This window comes from Ranitomeya variabilis, chromosome 6 (genome assembly GCF_051348905.1).
Source record: "Ranitomeya variabilis isolate aRanVar5 chromosome 6, aRanVar5.hap1, whole genome shotgun sequence".
Lineage (NCBI taxonomy): Eukaryota > Metazoa > Chordata > Amphibia > Anura > Dendrobatidae > Ranitomeya > Ranitomeya variabilis.
The window spans coordinates 227,673,502-227,693,056 of NC_135237.1; positions in this window are offsets into that span (position 1 = coordinate 227,673,502).

Sequence of the window (19,555 nt, forward strand, 5' to 3'; positions counted from 1 at the left end):
CTTGCGCTCCCGCAAACGCCGATCAATCTGAATGGCCAAAGCCATTTAGTCGCTCAGACTTGCAGGCGTGGGGAACCCCACCATAACATTCTTGATGGCTTCAGAAAGACCTTCTCTGAAATTTGCAGCCAGGGCACACTCATTCCATTGAGTAAGCACCGACCATTTCCGAAATTTTTGACAATACACCTCAGCTTCATCCTGGCCCTGAGAGAAAGCCAGCAAGGCCTTTTCTGCCTGGTTCTCAAGATTAGGTTCCTCATAAAGCAATCCAAGCGCCAGAAAAAACGCATCCACATTCAGCAATGCAGGATCTCCCGGCGCCAGGGAGAAAGCCCAATCTTGGGGGTTGCCACGTAACAGGGAGATAACAATTCTAACTTGCTGAGCGGAATCACCAGAGGAACGAGGTCTCAAAGAAAGAAATAATTTACAATTATTCTTAAAATTCAGAAACCTAGATCTATCTCCAGAAAACAACTCAGGAATAGGTACTTTTGGCTCAGACATAGGACTGTGAACAACAAAATCCTGAATGCTTTGAACCCTTGCAGCAAGATGATCCACACTAGAAGTCAGACTCTGAATATCCATGTGTGCAGCTGAACTCAAAGCCACCCAGAGATTAAGGGGATGAGAGAAGCTGGACAGACTGCAGCAAAGGGAGAGGAAAAAAAAATAAAAAATTGTACTCAGGACTTCTCTTATCCCACTTCTGCGATGCATTAAACACTTTTCGGGCCTGCTGTACTGTTATGATCCCAGTGGCTTAGGATCACAAATCTAACCAGCTAAGTCAGAGATAATAGGACAAGCTCTGGGGATGTGGTAACTGGACTGACCACAAACCTGATTCTAACCAAACACACTAAAGGTAGCCGAGGAACGTTTCCTGAAATCCTAGACGTCTCTTCGCGGCCTGAGAAACTGACTACCCCTAAAGAGAAAGTCAAGACCTCACTTGCCTCAGAGAAATACCCCAAAGATATAGAAGCCCCCCACAAATAATAACGGTGAGTTAAGAGGAAAAGACAAACGCAGAGATGAAACAGGTTAAGCAAATGAGGCCCGCTAACGCTAGATAGCAGAAAATAGCAAGGGATCTGTGCGGTCAGTAAAAAACCCTATGCAAAAATATCCACGCAGAGAATGCGAGAACCCCCACACCAACTAATGATGTGGGGGGAGCAACTCAGCACCCCAGAGCACCAGCAAGCAGGGAAATCACATATTAGCAAGCTGGACCAAACACATCATATACTAGGACACATCTTGAACACAGATGAGCAAAAAATAAGCAAACAAAACTTAGCTTCTCTTGGAGAGACTGATAACGGATGTAGACAGGAGCAAACAGAATAGCACTGAATACAACGACAGCAGGCAACCACTGAGAGTCCAGATGAACTAAATAGGAACCAGCTAACAGATAACAAGACAGCTGATCCAACCTCAGACCTGCAGAATGACAAAAGAGCCACCAGAGGGAGCCCAAATACAACACTCACACAGTACCACTTGTGACCACAAGAGGGAGCCCAAAAACAGAGTTCACAACAGTACCCCCCCTTGAGGAGGGGTCACCGAACCCTCATCAAAACCCCCAGGGCGATCAGGATGAGCCACATGGAAGGCATGAACCAAATCGGCCGCATGAACATCAGAGGCGACAACCCAGGAATTATCCTCCTGACCATAGCCCTTCCACTTAACCAAATACTGAAGCCTCCGTCTCGAAATACGAGAATCCAAGATCTTCTCCACCACGTAGTCAAATTCACCCTCAACCAGCACCGGGGCAGGGGGCTCAACAGAAGGAACCACAGGCACCACATACCTCCGCAACAAAGACCTATGGAACACGTTATGAATGGCAAACGACGCTGGGAGGTCCAAACGAAATGACACCGGGTTAAGGATTTCCAAAATCTTATAAGCACCGATGAAGCAAGGCTTGAATTTAGGAGAGGAAACCTTCATAGGAACATACCGAGAAGACAGCCATACCAAATCCCCAACACGAAGTCGGGGACCCACACCGCGACGGCGGTTGGCAAAGCGCTGAGTCCAGTCATGAATAGCCTGGACCTTGACTGGGTCCATCTCAATAGTAGAAGGAGAAAAAATAAAACCCAAAAAGGAAACCTTCTGTACTCCGAAGAGACATTTTGAGCCCTTCACAAATAAGGCATTAGCACGCAGGACCTGAAATACCATCCTGACCTGCTTCACATGGGACTCCCAGTCCTCAGAAAAGACCAAAATGTCATCCAGATACACAATCATAAATTTATCCAGATATTCTCGGAAGATGTCATGCATGAAGGACTGGAACACAGAAGGAGCATTAGAGAGTCCAAAAGGCATCACCAAGTACTCAAAATGGCCTTCGGGCGTATTAAATGCTGTTTTCCATTCATCCCCCTGCTTAATACGCACAAGGTTATACGCACCACGAAGAACTATCTTGGTGAACCAACTGGACCCCTTAATCCGAGCAAACAGATCAGATAATAATGGCAAAGGATACTGAAATTTGACCGTGATTTTATTTAGAAGACGATAATCTATACACGGTCTCAGAGAACCATCCTTCTTGGCCACAAAAAAGAATCCTGCACCAAGAGGGGAGGAGGACGGGCGAATATGTCCCTTCTCTAAAGACTCCTTTATATAACTCCGCATTGCGGCATGTTCTGGTACAGACAAATTAAAAAGTCGTCCCTTGGGGAACTTACTACCAGGAATCAAATTTATAGCACAATCACAATCCCTGTGAGGAGGCAGGGCACCAGATCTGGGCTCATCAAATACATCCTGGTAGTCCGACAAAAACTCAGGGACCTCAGAAGGAGTGGAAGAAGCAATTGACACCAAAGGAGCATCGCCATGAATCCCCTGGCAACCCCAACTTGAAACAGACATAGCTTTCCAATCCAGAACTGGATTATGGGCCTGCAGCCATGGCAGACCCAAAACGACCACATCATGCAGATTATGCAGCACAAGAAAGCGAATCACCTCCTGATGTACAGGAGTCATGCACATGGTCACTTGAGTCCAATACTGAGGCTTATTCTCAGCCAATGGTGTAGCATCAATACCCCTCAGTGGAATAGGGAATTCCAAAGGCTCCAGGACAAAACCACAGCGCCTGGCAAATGACAAATCCATCAGGTTCAGGGCAGCACCTGAATCCACAAAAGCCATAACAAGAGTAGGATGACAAAGAACAAATTAAAGTAACAGACAAAATGAATTTAGGCTGTATAGTACCAACGGTGACAGACTTAGCAAGTTTTTCTACGCGCTTAGAGCATGCTGAGATAACATGAGTTGAATCACCACAGTAAAAGCACAACCCATTTTGACGTCTATGATTTTGCCGCTCAGTTCTGGTCAGAATTCGGTCACATTGCATAGACTCAGGTCTCTGTTCAGAAAACACCGCCAGATGGTGCGCAGACTTGCGCTCCCGCAAACGCCGATCAATCTGAATGGCCAAAGCCATTGAGTCACTCAGACTTGCAGGCGTGGGGAACCCCACCATAGCATTCTTAATGGCTTCAGAAAGACCTTCTCTGAAATTTGCAGCCAGGGCACACTCATTCCATTGAGTAAGCACCGACAATTTCCGAAATTTTTGACAATACACCTCAGCTTCATCCTGGCCCTGAGAGAAAGCCAGCAAGGCCTTTTCTGCCTGGTTCTCAAGATTAGGTTCCTCATAAAGCAATCCAAGCGCCAGAAAAAACGCATCCACATTCAGCAATGCAGGATCTCCCGGCGCCAGGGAGAAAGCCCAATCTTGGGGGTTGCCACGTAACAGGGAGATAACAATTCTAACTTGCTGAGCGGAATCACCAGAGGAACGAGGTCTCAAAGAAAGAAATAATTTACAATTATTCTTAAAATTCAGAAACCTAGATCTATCTCCAGAAAACAACTCAGGAATAGGTACTTTTGGCTCAGACATAGGACTGTGAACAACAAAATCCTGAATGCTTTGCACCCTTGCAGCAAGATGATCCACACTAGAAGTCAGACTCCGAATATCCATGTGTGCAGCTGAACTCAAAGCCACCCAGAGATTAAGGGGATGAGAGAAGCTGGACAGACTGCAGCAAAGGGAGAGGAAAAAAAAAAAAAAATTGTACTCAGGACTTCTCTTATCCCACTTCTGCGATGCATTAAACACTTTTCGGGCCTGCTGTACTGTTATGATCCCAGTGGCTTAGGATCACAAATCTAACCAGCTAAGTCAGAGATAATAGGACAAGCTCTGGGGATGTGGTAACTGGACTGACCGCAAACCTGATTCTAAGCAAACACACTAAAGGTAGCCGAGGAACGTTTCCTGAAATCCTAGACGTCTCTTCACGGCCTGAGAAACTGACTACCCCTAAAGAGAAAGTCAAGACCTCACTTGCCTCAGAGAAATACCCCAAAGATATAGAAGCCCCCCACAAATAACAACGGTGAGTTAAGAGGAAAAGACAAACGCAGAGATGAAACAGGTTAAGCAAATGAGGCCCGCTAACGCTAGATAGCAGAAAATAGCAAGGGATCTGTGCGGTCAGTAAAAAACCCTATGCAAAAATATCCACGCAGAGAATGCGAGAACCCCCACACCAACTAACGATGTGGGGGGAGCAACTCAGCACCCCAGAGCACCAGCAACCAGGGAAATCACATATTAGCAAGCTGGACCAAACACATCATATACTAGGACACATCTTGAACACAGATGAGCAAAAAATAAGCAAACAAAACTTAGCTTCTCTTGGAGAGACTGATAACGGATGTAGACAGGAGCAAACAGAATAGCACTGAATACAACGACAGCAGGCAACCACTGAGAGTCCAGATGAACTAAATAGGAACCAGCTAACAGATAACAAGACAGCTGATCCAACCTCAGACCTGCAGAATGACAAAAGAGCCACCAGAGGGAGCCCAAATACAACACTCACACAGTACCACTTGTGACCACAAGAGGGAGCCCAAAAACAGAGTTCACAACAGTACCCCCCCCTTGAGGAGAGGTCACCGAACCCTCATCAAAACCCCCAGGGCGATCAGGATGAGCCACATGGAAGGCATGAACCAAATCGGCCGCATGAACATCAGAGGCGACAACCCAGGAATTATCCTCCTGACCATAGCCCTTCCACTTAACCAAATACTGAAGCCTCCGTCTCGAAATACGATAATCCAAGATCTTCTCCACCACATACTCCAATTCGCCCTCAACCAGCACCGGGGCAGGGGGCTCAACAGAAGGAACCACAGGCACCACATACCTCCGCAACAAAGACCTATGGAACACGTTATGAATGGCAAACGACGCTGGGAGGTCCAAACGAAATGACACCGGGTTAAGGATTTCCAAAATCTTATAAGGACCGATGAAGCGAGGCTTGAATTTAGGAGAGGAAACCTTCATAGGAACATACCGAGAAGACAGCCATACCAAATCCCCAACACGAAGTCGGGGACCCACACCGCGACGGCGGTTGGCAAAGCGCTGAGTCCAGTCATGAATAGCCTGGACCTTGACTGGGTCCATCTCAATAGTAGAAGGAGAAAAAATAAAACCCAAAAAGGAAACCTTCTGTACTCCGAAGAGACATTTTGAGCCCTTCACAAATAAGGCATTAGCACGCAGGACCTGAAATACCATCCTGACCTGCTTCACATGGGACTCCCAGTCCTCAGAAAAGACCAAAATGTCATCCAGATACACAATCATAAATTTATCCAGATATTCTCGGAAGATGTCATGCATGAAGGACTGGAACACAGAAGGAGCATTAGAGAGTCCAAAAGGCATCACCAAGTACTCAAAATGGCCTTCGGGCATATTAAATGCTGTTTTCCATTCATCCCCCTGCTTAATACGCACAAGGTTATACGCACCACGAAGATCTATCTTGGTGAACCAACTGGACCCCTTAATCCGAGCAAACAGATCAGATAATAATGGCAAAGGATACTGAAATTTGACCGTGATTTTATTTAGAAGACGATAATCTATACACGGTCTCAGAGAACCATCCTTCTTGGCCACAAAAAAGAATCCTGCACCAAGAGGGGAGGAGGACGGGCGAATATGTCCCTTCTCTAAAGACTCCTTTATATAACTCCGCATTGCGGCATGTTCTGGTACAGACAAATTAAAAAGTCGTCCCTTGGGGAACTTACTACCAGGAATCAAATTTATAGCACAATCACAATCCCTGTGAGGAGGCAGGGCACCGGATCTGGGCTCATCAAATACATCCTGGTAGTCCGACAAAAACTCAGGGACCTCAGAAGGAGTGGAAGAAGCAATTGACACCAAAGGAGCATCGCCATGAATCCCCTGGCAACCCCAACTTGAAACAGACATAGCTTTCCAATCCAGAACTGGATTATGGGCCTGCAGCCATGGCAGACCCAAAACGACCACATCATGCAGATTATGCAGCACAAGAAAGCGAATCACCTCCTGATGTACAGGAGTCATGCACATGGTCACTTGAGTCCAATACTGAGGCTTATTCTCAGCCAATGGTGTAGCATCAATACCCCTCAGTGGAATAGGGAATTCCAAAGGCTCCAGGACAAAACCACAGCGCCTGGCAAACGACAAATCCATCAGGTTCAGGGCAGCACCTGAATCCACAAAAGCCATAACAAGAGTAGGATGACAAAGAACAAATTAAAGTAACAGACAAAATGAATTTAGGCTGTATAGTACCAACGGTGACAGACTTAGCAAGTTTTTCTACGCGCTTAGAGCATGCTGAGATAACATGAGTTGAATCACCACAGTAAAAGCACAACCCATTTTGACGTCTATGATTTTGCCGCTCAGTTCTGGTCAGAATTCGGTCACATTGCATAGACTCGGGTCTCTGTTCAGAAAACACCGCCAGATGGTGCGCAGACTTGCGCTCCCGCAAACGCCGATCAATCTGAATGGCCAAAGCCATTGAGTCACTCAGACTTGCAGGCCTGGGGGAACCCCACCATAACATTCTTAATGGCTTCAGAAAGACCTTCTCTGAAATTTTCAGCCAGGGCACACTCATTCCATTGAGTAAGCACCGACCATTTCCGAAATTTTTGACAATACACCTCAGCTTCATCCTGGCCCTGAGAGAGAGCCAGCAAGGCCTTTTCTGCCTGGTTCTCAAGATTAGGTTCCTCATAAAGCAATCCAAGCGCCAGAAAAAAACGCATCCACATTCAGCAATGCAGGATCTCCCGGCGCCAGGGAGAAAGCCCAATTTTGGGGGTCGCCACGTAACAGGGAGATAACAATTCTAACTTGCTGAGCGGAATCACCAGAGGAACGAGGTCTCAAAGAAAGAAATAATTTACAATTATTCTTAAAATTCAGAAACCTAGATCTATCTCCAGAAAACAACTCAGGAATAGGTACTTTTGGCTCAGACATAGGACTGTGAACAACAAAATCCTGAATGCTTTGCACCCTTGCAGCAAGATGATCCACACTAGAAGTCAGACTCCGAATATCCATGTGTGCAGCTGAACTCAAAACCACCCAGAGATTAAGGGGGTGAGAGAAGCTGGACAGACTGCAGCAAAGGGAGAGGAAAAAAAAACAACCATTGTACTCAGGACTTCTCTTATCCCACTTCTGCGATGCATTAAACACTTTTCAGGCCTGCTGTACTGTTATGATCCCAGTGGCTTAGGATCACAAATCTAACCAGCTAAGTCAGAGATAATAGGACAAGCTCTGGGGATGTGGTAACTGGACTGACCGCAAATCTGATTCTAAGCAAACACACTAAAGGTAGCCGAGGAACGTTTCCTGAAATCCTAGACGTCTCTTCACGGCCTGAGAAACTGACTACCCCTAAAGAGAAAGTCAAGACCTCACTTGCCTCAGAGAAATACCCCAAAGATATAGAAGCCCCCCACAAATAATAACGGTGAGTTAAGAGGAAAAGACAAACGCAGAGATGAAACAGGTTAAGCAAATGAGGCCCGCTAACGCTAGATAGCAGAAAATAGCAAAGGATCTGTGCGGTCAGTAAAAAACCCTATGCAGAAATATCCACGCAGAGAATGCGAGAACCCCCACACCAACTAACGATGTGGGGGGAGCAACTCAGCACCCCAGAGCACCAGCAAGCAGGGAAATCACATATTAGCAAGCTGGACCAAACACATCATATACTAGGACACATCTTGAACACAGATGAGCAAAAAATAAGCAAACAAAACTTAGCTTCTCTTGGAGAGACTGATAACGGATGTAGACAGGAGAACAGAATAGCACTGAATACGACAGCAGGCAACCACTGAGAGTCCAGATGAACTAAATAGGAACCAGCTAACAGATAACGAGACAGCTGATCCAACCTCAGACCTGCAGAATGACAAAAGAGCCACCAGAGGGAGCCCAAATACAACACTCACACAGTACCACTTGTGACCACAAGAGGGAGCCCAAAAACAGAGTTCACAACAGGCGGCGCCACTCTGGGTCCGATTTCGCAGGCGGCGCCACTCTGGGTCCGATTTGGCGGGCGGCGCCACTCTGGGTCCGATTTGGCGGGCGGCGCCACTCTGGGTCTGATTTGGCAGGCGGCGCCACTCTGGGTCCGATTTGGTGAGCGGGGCAATAATTATAATAAGACTACAGATAGTGCTTTGAAATTGTGCTGTGCTATCACTTTAAGAGCTGATATTATCTGGCAAAACTGTGCTGGTGTGGTCATGTACAGTTTGCAGGCGTTGGCATAGTAACTGGGCCTGACTGCGCATATCAATGAGCTAATCAGCCAGGTGGCAGGTGGCAGGTACATTTCAAATTGCCTCAGAAACCCGGCCATTATAACCTATGGGAAAATTTACCTATTGAAATGCATTACAATGAGGGGAAAAAACATTTTCAAACGCAAATTGCGCCAAAACTACAAATCCGATCGACACGAAAAATACTTAGCACACCTCTTGGGGACGCTGGCTTCGAAATGGCACCTCACTGGAGTCTGTGAGTGAAGCGGTTCGGGCCGCATTACGTGCGGACTGAATAATAATAATAAGAACTAGATGGGTATTTCCTGGAGGAACTACAGATAGTGCTTTGGAATGGTGCCCGGGCTGCCCCTGCAAGACTTTCACACTTGGGTGCCCCTCAAGTGCTGGTTTGGTAGTTGTAGCCCCTCAGGGTTGAGGCCACTCTGGGTCCGATTTGGTGGGCCGGGTCACTCTGGGTCCGATTTGGTGGCCCGGGTCACTCTGGGTCCGATTTGGTGGGCTGGGTCACTCTGGGTCCGATTTGGTGGGCCGGGTCACTCTGGGTCCGATTTGGTGGCCCGGGTCACTCTGGGTCCGATTTGGTGGGCCGGGTCACTCTGGGTCCGATTTGGCGGGCGGCGCCACTCTGGGTCCGATTTGGCGGGCGGCACCACACTGGGTCCGATTTATCGGGCGGCGCCACCCTGGGTCCGATTTGGTGGGCGGCGCCACCCCGGGTCCGATTTGGCGGGCGGCGCCACCCTGGGTCCGATTTGGTGTGCGGCGCCACCCTGGGTCCGATTTGGCGGGCGGCGCCACCCTGGGTCCGATTTGGCGGGCGGCGCCACCCTGGGTCCGATTTGGCGTTCGGCGCCACCCTGGGTCCGATTTGGCGGGCGGCGCCACTTTGGGTCCGATTTGGCGGGCGGCGCCACTCTGGGTCCGATTTGGGGGGCGGCGCCACACTGGGTCCGATTTGGCGGGCGGCGCCACTCTGGGTCCGATTTGGCGGGCGGCGCTACTCCGGGTCCGATTTGGCGGGCGGCGCCACTCTGGGTCCGATTTGGCGGGCGGCGTCACTCTGGGTCCGATTTGGCGGGCGGCGCCACACTGGGTCCGATTTGGCGGGCGGCGCCAATCTGGGTCCGATTTGGCGGGCGGCGCCACTCTGGGTCCGATTTGGCGGACGGCGCCACTCTGGGTCCGATTTGGCGGACGGCGCCACTCTGGGTCCGATTTGGCGGGCGGCGCCACTCTGGGTCTGATTTGGCAGGCGGCGCCACTCTGGGTCCGATTTGGTGAGCGGGGCAATAATTATAATAAGACTACAGATAGTGCTTTGAAATTGTGCTGTGCTATCACTTTAAGAGCTGATATTATCTGGCAAAACTGTGCTGGTGTGGTCATGTACAGTTCGCAGGCGTTGGCATAGTAACTGGGCCTGACTGCGCATATCAATGAGCTAATCAGCCAGGTGGCAGGTGGCAGGTACATTTCAAATTGCCTCAGAAACCCGGCCATTATAACCTATGGGAAAATTTACCTATTGAAATGCATTACAATGAGGGGAAAAAACATTTTCAAACGCAAATTGCGCCAAAACTACAAATCCGATCGACACGAAAAATACTTAGCACACCTCTTGGGGACGCTGGCTTCGAAATGACACCTCACTGGAGTCTGTGAGTGAAGCGGTTCGGGCCGCATTACGTGCGGACTGAATAATAATAAGAACTAGATGGGTATTTCCTGAAGGAACTACAGATAGTGCTTTGGAATGGTGCCCGGGTTGCCCCAGCAAGACTTTCACACTTGGGTGCCCCTCAGGCGCTGTTTTGGTAGTTGTAGCCACTCTGGGTCCGATTTGGCGGGCGGCGCCACTCTGGGTCCGATTTGGCAGGCGGCGCCACTCCGGGTCCGATTTGGCGGGCGGCACCACTCCGGGTCCGATTTGGCGGGCGGCACCACTCCGGGTCCGATTTGGAGGGCGGCGCCACTCTGGGTCCGATTTGGCGTTCGGCGCCACTCTGGGTCCGATTTGGCGGGCGGCGCCACTCTGGGTCCGATTTGGCGGGCGGCGCCACTCTGGGTCCGATTTGGCGGGCGGCGCCACTCTGGGTCCGATTTGGCGGGCGGCGCCACTCTGGGTCCGATTTGGTGAGCGGGGCAATAATTATAATAAGACTACAGATAGTGCTTTGAAATTGTGCTGTGCTATCACTTTAAGAGCTGATATTATCTGGCAAAACTGTGCTGGTGTGGTCGTGTACAGTTCGCAGGCGTTGGCATAGTAACTGGGCCTGACTGCGCATATCAATGAGCTAATCAGCCAGGTGGCAAGTGGCAGGTACATTTCAAGTTGCCTCAGAAACCCGGCCATTATAACCTATGGGAAAATTTCCCTATTGAAATGCATTACAATGAGGGGAAAAAACATTTTCAAACGCAAATTGCGCCAAAACTACAAATCCGATCGACACGAAAAATACTTAGCACACCTCTTGGGGACGCTGGCTTCGAAATGACACCTCACTGGAGTCTGTGAGTGCAGCGGTCGGGCCCCAGAGGAAGAGGCGTGGCTGTTGAACGGAGGGTCGGCTGTGTGCTTGGCTGTGGACCGTGTGCTCCTGGGAAGGGAGATTTTTCACCTGGGACTCTTTGCCTGCCCCTTCCCAGGAAGCAGAGACTGTTCCTGGGACTGAGCTTCGGGGCTGAGCCCCTGGCTCCCACCCCCCGGTGCAAGCCGGCTGGGGGTGGGAGGCCTGCATATCATCAGGAAGCCCCGTGTACCATCTAGCCAGTCCCGGGACCAAAAAAGCCATGGGAAAAAGTGGCAAAAGCTCGGGGGGCCGCAGGCCCCAGAAGACGGGGACCCCTAAGGCCGTGGCCATGGCGGTTCCTCCTCCCGGAGGAAGAGAGGCGGCCAGTGGAGGTGCGGCGGTGAGCCCCCAGATATGGGGCTCTAAGGTGGCTGGGGAGCCGATCACCACCTACGGCTCCCGAATACGCGTGCACGTCCACGAGCACGAGGAGGCCGCCAAACAGCTGAGGATACTCCGGGAGGAGTTGAAGGGAGCCAGGGCATCTTCTAAGTGCAGGCTCCCTGCCTCAAGGAGAGCAGAGGTCGCCGCCACGGTGAAGAGGCTGAAGGGGTCCATAGCCTCCCTGGAAAATCGCAGAGCGGAGATCCTGGCGGGAAGCGGCCCCTTTGAAGAGAAGCTAAAAAACGACGACCGGTTTAGGGCCATGACCGGTGGGTCTTCTGAGGGGTCAGGAGACCCCGACCAGGTGGAGGAAGAGGAGGAGGAGGAGGATGGCGGTCCATCTGCGCCATACCCACCTGAAGGCCTGGGGAGTAACAGCACCCAGGTATCGTATAGCGGGATAGCCCCTGAGCAAGTGGCCCTCCCGTCGGACTCCAGTAACTCAGAGGAAAGCGGGAGCGAGGGGGAGGATGGTGGTGGTACTAGCAGTCAGGGGGGCTGCCTCATTCTGCAGCAAGTGCGGCAGATTGAGTCCCCAGCACGGTTTGGCGAGCTGTTGTTTGGGGACGAGGTCTGCGAGGATGGGGCAACCGGGAGGGGGAAAAAACGTAAGAAGGCGAAAGTATCCGTGGTAGATAAATTTGTCTACGTCCCCCTTCCCGGGGCTCCCCTGTCCGGTTGTACGGAACCCGCTACCCACCCCGGCTCGGGCCCTGTTGTGGGTCCGCAGCGAGGGAGCGGGGAGAGGAAAGTCTGCCCGGATCGGAGTGCCATGCCTGGTGGTGGTAGTTCTGATTCGGGCAGTGATATGGAGTGCGGTGCCGGCGGAGCCAGTGGTAGTGTTTGTGGTGGTGGTGCTCGGGCCAAGCCCTCTGTGGCAGGGGGGGCTGGCCCGGCACCTGGTGTGCAGGCAGCCGGGGCCGCATCTCCGGCGGCAAGAGCTGGGGTGTCCGGGTCCCCCACATGCGGATCCGCTCATAAGGCTGGATCTTTTTCGGGGACCCGGGGATCAGGAAAGGGCGCGACTAAGTTAAAGGCACAATGCAAGGTACTGGTCGCTCCCCTGCCGGTGTCCGTGGCCAGGTCGGGGACCCCCGTGCGTGGAGCCAGTGATGGGACTGTGCCGGGGGCCCCGCCGCCACTGGACGCCGAGGGGGAGTGGCCTGTGCTGAGGGGTTCAGCGGTGGTGGCGGCTGGTGCGGGGGCTATGCCTCTTGGCGTCAGTCCCGTGGGGGGCCCTGGGCGTACCCCGGGGTCTCCGGTGCGGGTGGCGTCGGGGGGCGTGGCTTCCCCAGCTGCGACCCCAGTTGTCCCCTCCATGCATGTGTCTGGGGCCCGTGAGGGGGCGTGGCCTCCCCGAGTGTTGCCCGGCCCGCTGTGGTTGTGGCATGCGGGGGGGGGTGTGCCCTCCTCGGCTGCTGTCCCACCCGCCGCTGTGGTTGCGGCCGGCGGGGGGGGCACAGCCTCGGTGGTCGCGGGACCCCCCGCTGTGATCGCGGCCAGTGGAGGGGGCGTGGCCTGTGCGGCTGCGGCCCCGCCCACTGGTGCTGTGTCCAGCGGAGGGGGCGTGGCCTCGGCGGGTCTGCCGCGAGTGGCTCCGCCCACTCAAAAAAATAACAGTGCTGCGGCAGTTACAGTTAAAGCCGGCAAAGGGGTGTCGGGGTCCCCTGCCCACTTACAGTCATCTGGTGGTGCGGGGGCTCCGGTGCCTGAAGTTATGGCTGCTCGTGGTCCCGGTGTGGAGCAGGGTCCGGAGGCAGAGTCCGGCCCTGCTCCAGGTAACAAGGAAAAAAAAATGGTTGCTGCAGAGAACTCAGGAGGTGCTGCTGCTCCTGAGCCTGGGCAGAGCGGAATGAGTGTTCGGCTCTGCTCTACGGGCCTTAAAGGGGCAGCGGCACCCCTGGGAAAAGTAAACAATAAAGCTGCACCGGGAAGCGTGCAGCAGGGGCCCCCAGCAGGAGAGAAAGTTACGGAAAAAAAAACCATACTGTTAATAATAATAATAAAAATAATACTGAGGTGAATGAGGCCGCGGTGACTGGGGATATGAATGACGGTATGGATGGTGTGCTGTGTGTTGAGGATGTGGGGGTGGGTACGAATGGTGTCACAAATGTTGCTAGTATGAATGGTGCGGATGGTGGTACGGATGGTGGTGCGGATGGTGGTATGGATGTAGGCGGTGGGGGGGAGGCTGGCCCATCTGCCCCCCCAGTCGCTCCCCTCCCCCTTTCTTTTGCGAGGGTGGTGGCTGGGGCTCCAGGGGGTTCACGGGGGGCTCGGGGGGTCTCCTCGCCTTTGGGTTCCGGGGACGGTGTTTTGCAGCGCCGTTTTCTGGAAGCCCTAAAAAATGGAGAGCGGTCGATCTTGGTAGAGGGAAGAGAGGTGGACCTGTCTTTCTGGCTGGAGAGACATGGCCTGGCCGCCTTCCAAGATAGAAGGGAGGGGGAAACCGTATGGTCCCTCCCGACAGCCGGGCAGGGGGTGGTGAGGAGGAATGTAGTCCGTCTTCGCTGGAGGGGCAGTGAAGCTTGCCCACCCAGGAGTAGGGTGGTGGAGCTCCTCATGAAGATGGGCTTTGGGGCGGTTGACATCTTTGCCCTAATTCATCCTGCGGCCACCCTCTTCTTCGACATCAGTTTCGTGCGGCCGGAGGGGCTTGAGCTCTTCTGGTCAAATTACGAGCTGGCGAAGGGGGAGCCCGGCTGGCGAGACTTCACTGTACAAGCAGTGTCTCGCCAAAATGGCGTGAAGAGAGTGACCGTGGTGACCTGTAACGAGTCACTTTCTGGGGTGGACATCCTGACGTGGCTTTCCCGCTATGGGGAAGTCACGGACGTCACCAAAAAAAATCGGGACGAATTTGGCATTTGGTCAGGGGGCTGGACCTTCATGATGAAGTTGAAGGTCTCAGGGGGTACTGTCACCCACATCCCTTCCTCGGCGTTCATTGGAAGGGACCGGATCCTGATCTTCTACCAGGGGCAGCCGAAGGTCTGTCACAGGTGCGGTGATCCCCGCCACTTCAGCGCAAGCTGCAAGGTGCAGAAATGTGCCTTGTGTGGCGGGGTAGGCCATCTCGCTGCATCCTGTAAGGATATTCGGTGTAACCTGTGTGGTGATCTTGGTCACCCGTACAGCCGCTGCCCTCGCTCTTTCTCCAATTCTGCTGCTGGCCGGGTGGGGGGAGGCCGTGAGGGGGAAACCTCTGGCGGTTCAACCTCTGCCGTGGTAGGCGGTGGTGGCGGGGGAGGGGCTGAGGGGCCAGTGAGGAGAGACAGAGCCCGGGGTCCTGCCCGCCAAAGGAGGCAGGAAAGGCGCCACGGGGGTGGGGGGCAGGGAGAGCCTCAGGCAACTGGGGTAATGTCTGCTCCCCCCTCTGAGGCATCGGCTGTTGTCGCTGAGGCCCCGGGGGAGGCGGAAGTGTGCGAGGAGATCAGGAGGATGGAGAGGGAGGACAACAGGGCTGACTCCGACAACTCCTCCCAGTATGAAAGTGTGGATGAGGAGGTCACGGATCAGCCGACATTAAAACAGGGTGGTAACGCAAACCGTACCAAAAAAAGGGGGAAGAAGAAAAGGAAGGTTGTTAAGCCTTCTGGTCCTTCGCCCCCTCCCCTGACCGTGGGTGTGCCAACGGAAGGGCTCACCGGCTCCCCTCTGGTTGCCCTCTCCAACCGGTTCCAAGCCCTTGAGGACTCTGCTGAGTCGGAGGTCGAGGGTGAGGGGCCGGGGGCGGCACCTGGGGGGCTTTCGGGGGGCGGCGCAGTCTGTCCTCCGGAGGACGTTGTTTCCTCTGGGGGGGGGACTGACCCGGAACCCAGAGGCGAGGATACCAATAAAATGGATACCTCATCCTCTTTAAAGAGGAAGAATATGTCTGATCCAGTCCCTTCTTCGGGGGGGAAAAGTAAAGAGGATGGGGTGGGGAAGAAGAAGGCTGTCTAACTTAATCACCCATGATGGCTGAACTCACCCCGTTGACTCTGGCGTCGATTAATGTCGCCAGCATAAAGTCTGATGCGGCTAGATTTGCGGCCTTTGATTTTTTCACCTGAATTGAGGCTGAAATTTTGTTTTTGCAGGAGACCAGACTAACGGACATGGGGGTCATCCACAAGGCAAAAAAGGAGTGGAGGTGTGGGCCCTCATACTGGTCTCTTGCGGCCGAGCCGTATAGCGGGGTGGCGGTCCTTTTTAAGACCGCTGAGGTGGAATGCCGACGGGTTATTGAGATAGAAATGGGGAGGTGCCTAGTCTTAGACGTCTTCATGAGGGGACAGGAGCTTCGGCTCATAAACATCTACGGCCCACAGTCTAAGTGGGACCGTAAATGTCTCTTCATGAAGATCAAGCCCTTTCTTTTTACGAGCCGGCAGGTGGTCTTCGGTGGGGATTTCAACACCATTACGAGATCCCGTGATGGGGGAGGTCCCGGAGGCCGCCTGGCTTATGATAGCATAGCCCTAAATAGTCTAGCTAGTGAAGCTCGCCTGGTGGATGTCCACATACGGCACACCCCAGGTCACGAGGGTTTCACCTTTCATAGAGGTAGCAGTAGGTCTAGAATAGACAGGTTTTTTTTGAAGGAGGACGCCATCTTTTCTGCAGTGTCCGCCGTTGAGGTGGAGTTCTCCGATCACTGTTTAATTTTCTTTTCTCTGAATGTTACAGAGACGCCCCGGATGGGAAGAGGGCTGTGGAAGCTGAATTCATGCCTTCTGGAAGAGGCGGAGGTGAGACAATCCTTTGAGGCTTTTCTTCAGAGCCAGGTACCGCTTTTGGATCTCTGTAGTACTAAGTCTGAGTGGTGGGAGATCTTCAAGAAAAGGGTGGCGGGGTTCTTCCGTCAGCTCTCGAGCCTCAGAAGTCTGAACAGGCATCGCTTGTATCAAGACCTGAGGAGGAAACTCGAGCAGCTCGTCTCGACTGGAGGTGACCGAGAGGAAATCTCCAGAGTGAAATCTTTGCTCAAGGGGTGTCAGTATGATAGGCACGCATCTTTAGTTTTTGAGAGGGATTTCGGGAAGTACCGCTCGCCCGACCCTTACAGAAACTGTAAGATGTCAGTGAATTGTAAGGTGGTGACAGGACTGATCGACAGTACGGGTTCCCTGAACAGATCCAAATCAGGGATCCTGGAGGTGGTCAGGTCCTTTTACTCATGCCTCTTGAGGAAGAGGGATCTGGATCGAGATGGGATGTCGGCTTTCCTGGCTGAAACTGTTCCTGAGCCAGGAGATGACCCCTCTCTTCATGTTTTGGCCGAGGTAATCAGGGAAGAGGAAGTGAGACTGGCCATTGATGGGCTCCGGCCCAAGAAATCGCCAGGTCTGGATGGCTTAACATCCGAGTTTTACAAGACTTTTAGGGACTCCTTGGTCCCCCTCTTGACTGAGGTGTTTAATGAGTGCCTCTCCTCGGGTGCTCTTCCCAGTTCAATGAGGAAGTCAGCCCTGATTATCTTGTCAAAGGGTAAGGACCCGTCCCGTATCGAGAATTGGCGTCCCATAGCGCTCCTCGATACGGACCGAAAGATTCTGGCAAAGGTGTTGTTTAATCGGCTGGTGAAGTTTGCACCTCGGCTCCTTTCGGGGGCTCAGCACTGTTCTGTTCCAGGCTGCAGTACTTTTAGTGCTGTGCTCGGTGTCCGAGAGGCAGTGGAGCAGGGCATTGCAGGTCGCTGGAAGGGGTACTTGCTGTCCTTAGACCAGGCAAAGGCTTTTGACCGGGTGGATCATGAGTACCTCTGGTCTGTCCTTCTGAGGTATGGTCTGCCGGGGAGGTTTGTAAATTGGTTAAAGACCTTGTATGAGGGGGCTGAGACTTTCCCGCTCGTGAACGGTTGGGTTGGTCACTCTTTTGAGGTGAGCTCCGGGGTCCGTCAGGGCTGTCCTCTGAGCCCACTTTTATACGTGTTCGCGATCGATCCCTTCTTAAGGAGGGTAGATCGTGGACCGTTGGTGGGAGTCGGGATGGACCGGGCGGAGCCGGGGGCCACTCTGAGGGTGGTAGCATACGCCGACGACGTCTCCCTTTTTGTATCCTCGAGAGAGGAGGCGGATTGGGTCATGTCTGAGGTCGTGCGCTACTCGGAGGCATCCGGGTCCATGATCAACCGGGAAAAGTGCGAGAGTCTCTGGCTGGGAGGGGGAGATCCAAGTTTTGATCTCCCGGACACCCTTCCAGGGCCCCAGTCCTCCGCTAAGATCTTAGGCATCAATTTTGGCCCAGGGGACTATCCCCAACAAAATTGGGAAGGCAGGCTCAAGATTGCCGCCCAGAAGGTGGACCAGTGGAAGGGTTGGTCTTTAACCCTGAGGGAAAGGGTCAGCTTGGCCAAGGGTTATTTGCTTCCTTTGTTAATTTACCTGGGCAGCGTCTGCATCTTGCCAGAATCTCTCTGGACGCGGGTCTATAGCCTGTTCTTCCAACTGTTATGGGGGAACAGGCTTAACCTAATCAAGAGGGAGGTCACGTACCGCACGAGGAGACTAGGTGGGTTGGGTATGGTCAACCCAGTGGTGTTCTTAGTGAACACCTTTCTTAAGACCAACATTGCCAACCTCTGGACAGAGAGGGCTCCTCCGTGGGTATTCTCCTGCAGGGGATGGTTTCGGCCTTTCTTCCAGGAATGGGAGACAGGAGGGCAGGTGAAGGACCTACGAACACCACATGGACATCTCCCGGCTTATGCTACCCCGGCTCTGAAGGTGATCCGCCGGTGGGGTCTGGGAATGTGGGAAATCAGGACCATGTCGAAGAAATCCCTTGACAGTAGAGTCCTGTTGACCCATTTCCAGAAGCCCCTGGTGCTCAGAGATTGCCCAGGCCGGGATCTGGAGGGGGGGCTCGGGTTGTTAAATTCTTCACGGATCCCCTGGAAGTTTTGGGACTTGGCCTGGCGCTGCTTCCATGGGAGGCTGTATGTGAGGGACAATCTGAAGTACAGGAACTCTGATGATCGGGGTTGTCCCCGTGAAGAGTGTGGCGACATGCTGGAAAGCATGGAGCACTTCCTCCTTCAATGTCCCTTTAATACAGGGGTCTATAACCGGGTGGGTGCTTCCATAGGCTGGCCTAGGCTGGCATCCCTTTCCTATCCGGAGTGGGCTTATGGGGCATTCAGATCCCTTGGTGGCCGAGATCGGGGCACTTTATTCCTAGTTAGTGTAGTTGTTAGGTTCTACACCTGGAATGCATGGTGCCTAGTTTCAATACAGCATAAAACCCTCCCCCGGGATGAGGTGGTTAGTAACATCTTGGGTGACCTGGGTAAGGTGCGCTCTTTGGAGTTTGGGAGGCTGGGTGCGAGGAGGGCCTCTTGGCTTTGGAGGGGTCTCTCCTTTTAATACGTACCCGAGGGAAAGCTTGGCTTGAGTGATTAGGGGCTTCCAAGGAGTGTGGGAGGCTGGGTGGGAAGGGGGCCTCTTCACTTTGGAGGGGTTTCTCTTCTTACTCTAGGGATAGACTGGTTGTGTGATTGGGATAGGGAAAGATAAGGTGGTGTGGTGTGTTGAGGGACAGTTATATAGGGATAGATAGGGATAGGGAGGGACAGTTTAGGGATAGTCAGATAGTTAGCATTGTTAAGATAGGTAGAGTAGGGATAGATAGGGGCAGGTAGGGATAGTTAGGGTCAGCTTTTTGAGGGACAGTCTTAGTTAAGTAGGGACAGGGTGTTTGTGTTGGTGTTAGGGTCAGGGCCTCTTCAGACTCCTTTTTCCTGGTGGTGGGCTGGTGTGTGGCATGATTAGCTTTTTGTTTTGTATAAAAAAGTTAATGGATATTGGGCTTGCAGGTGCTGAACT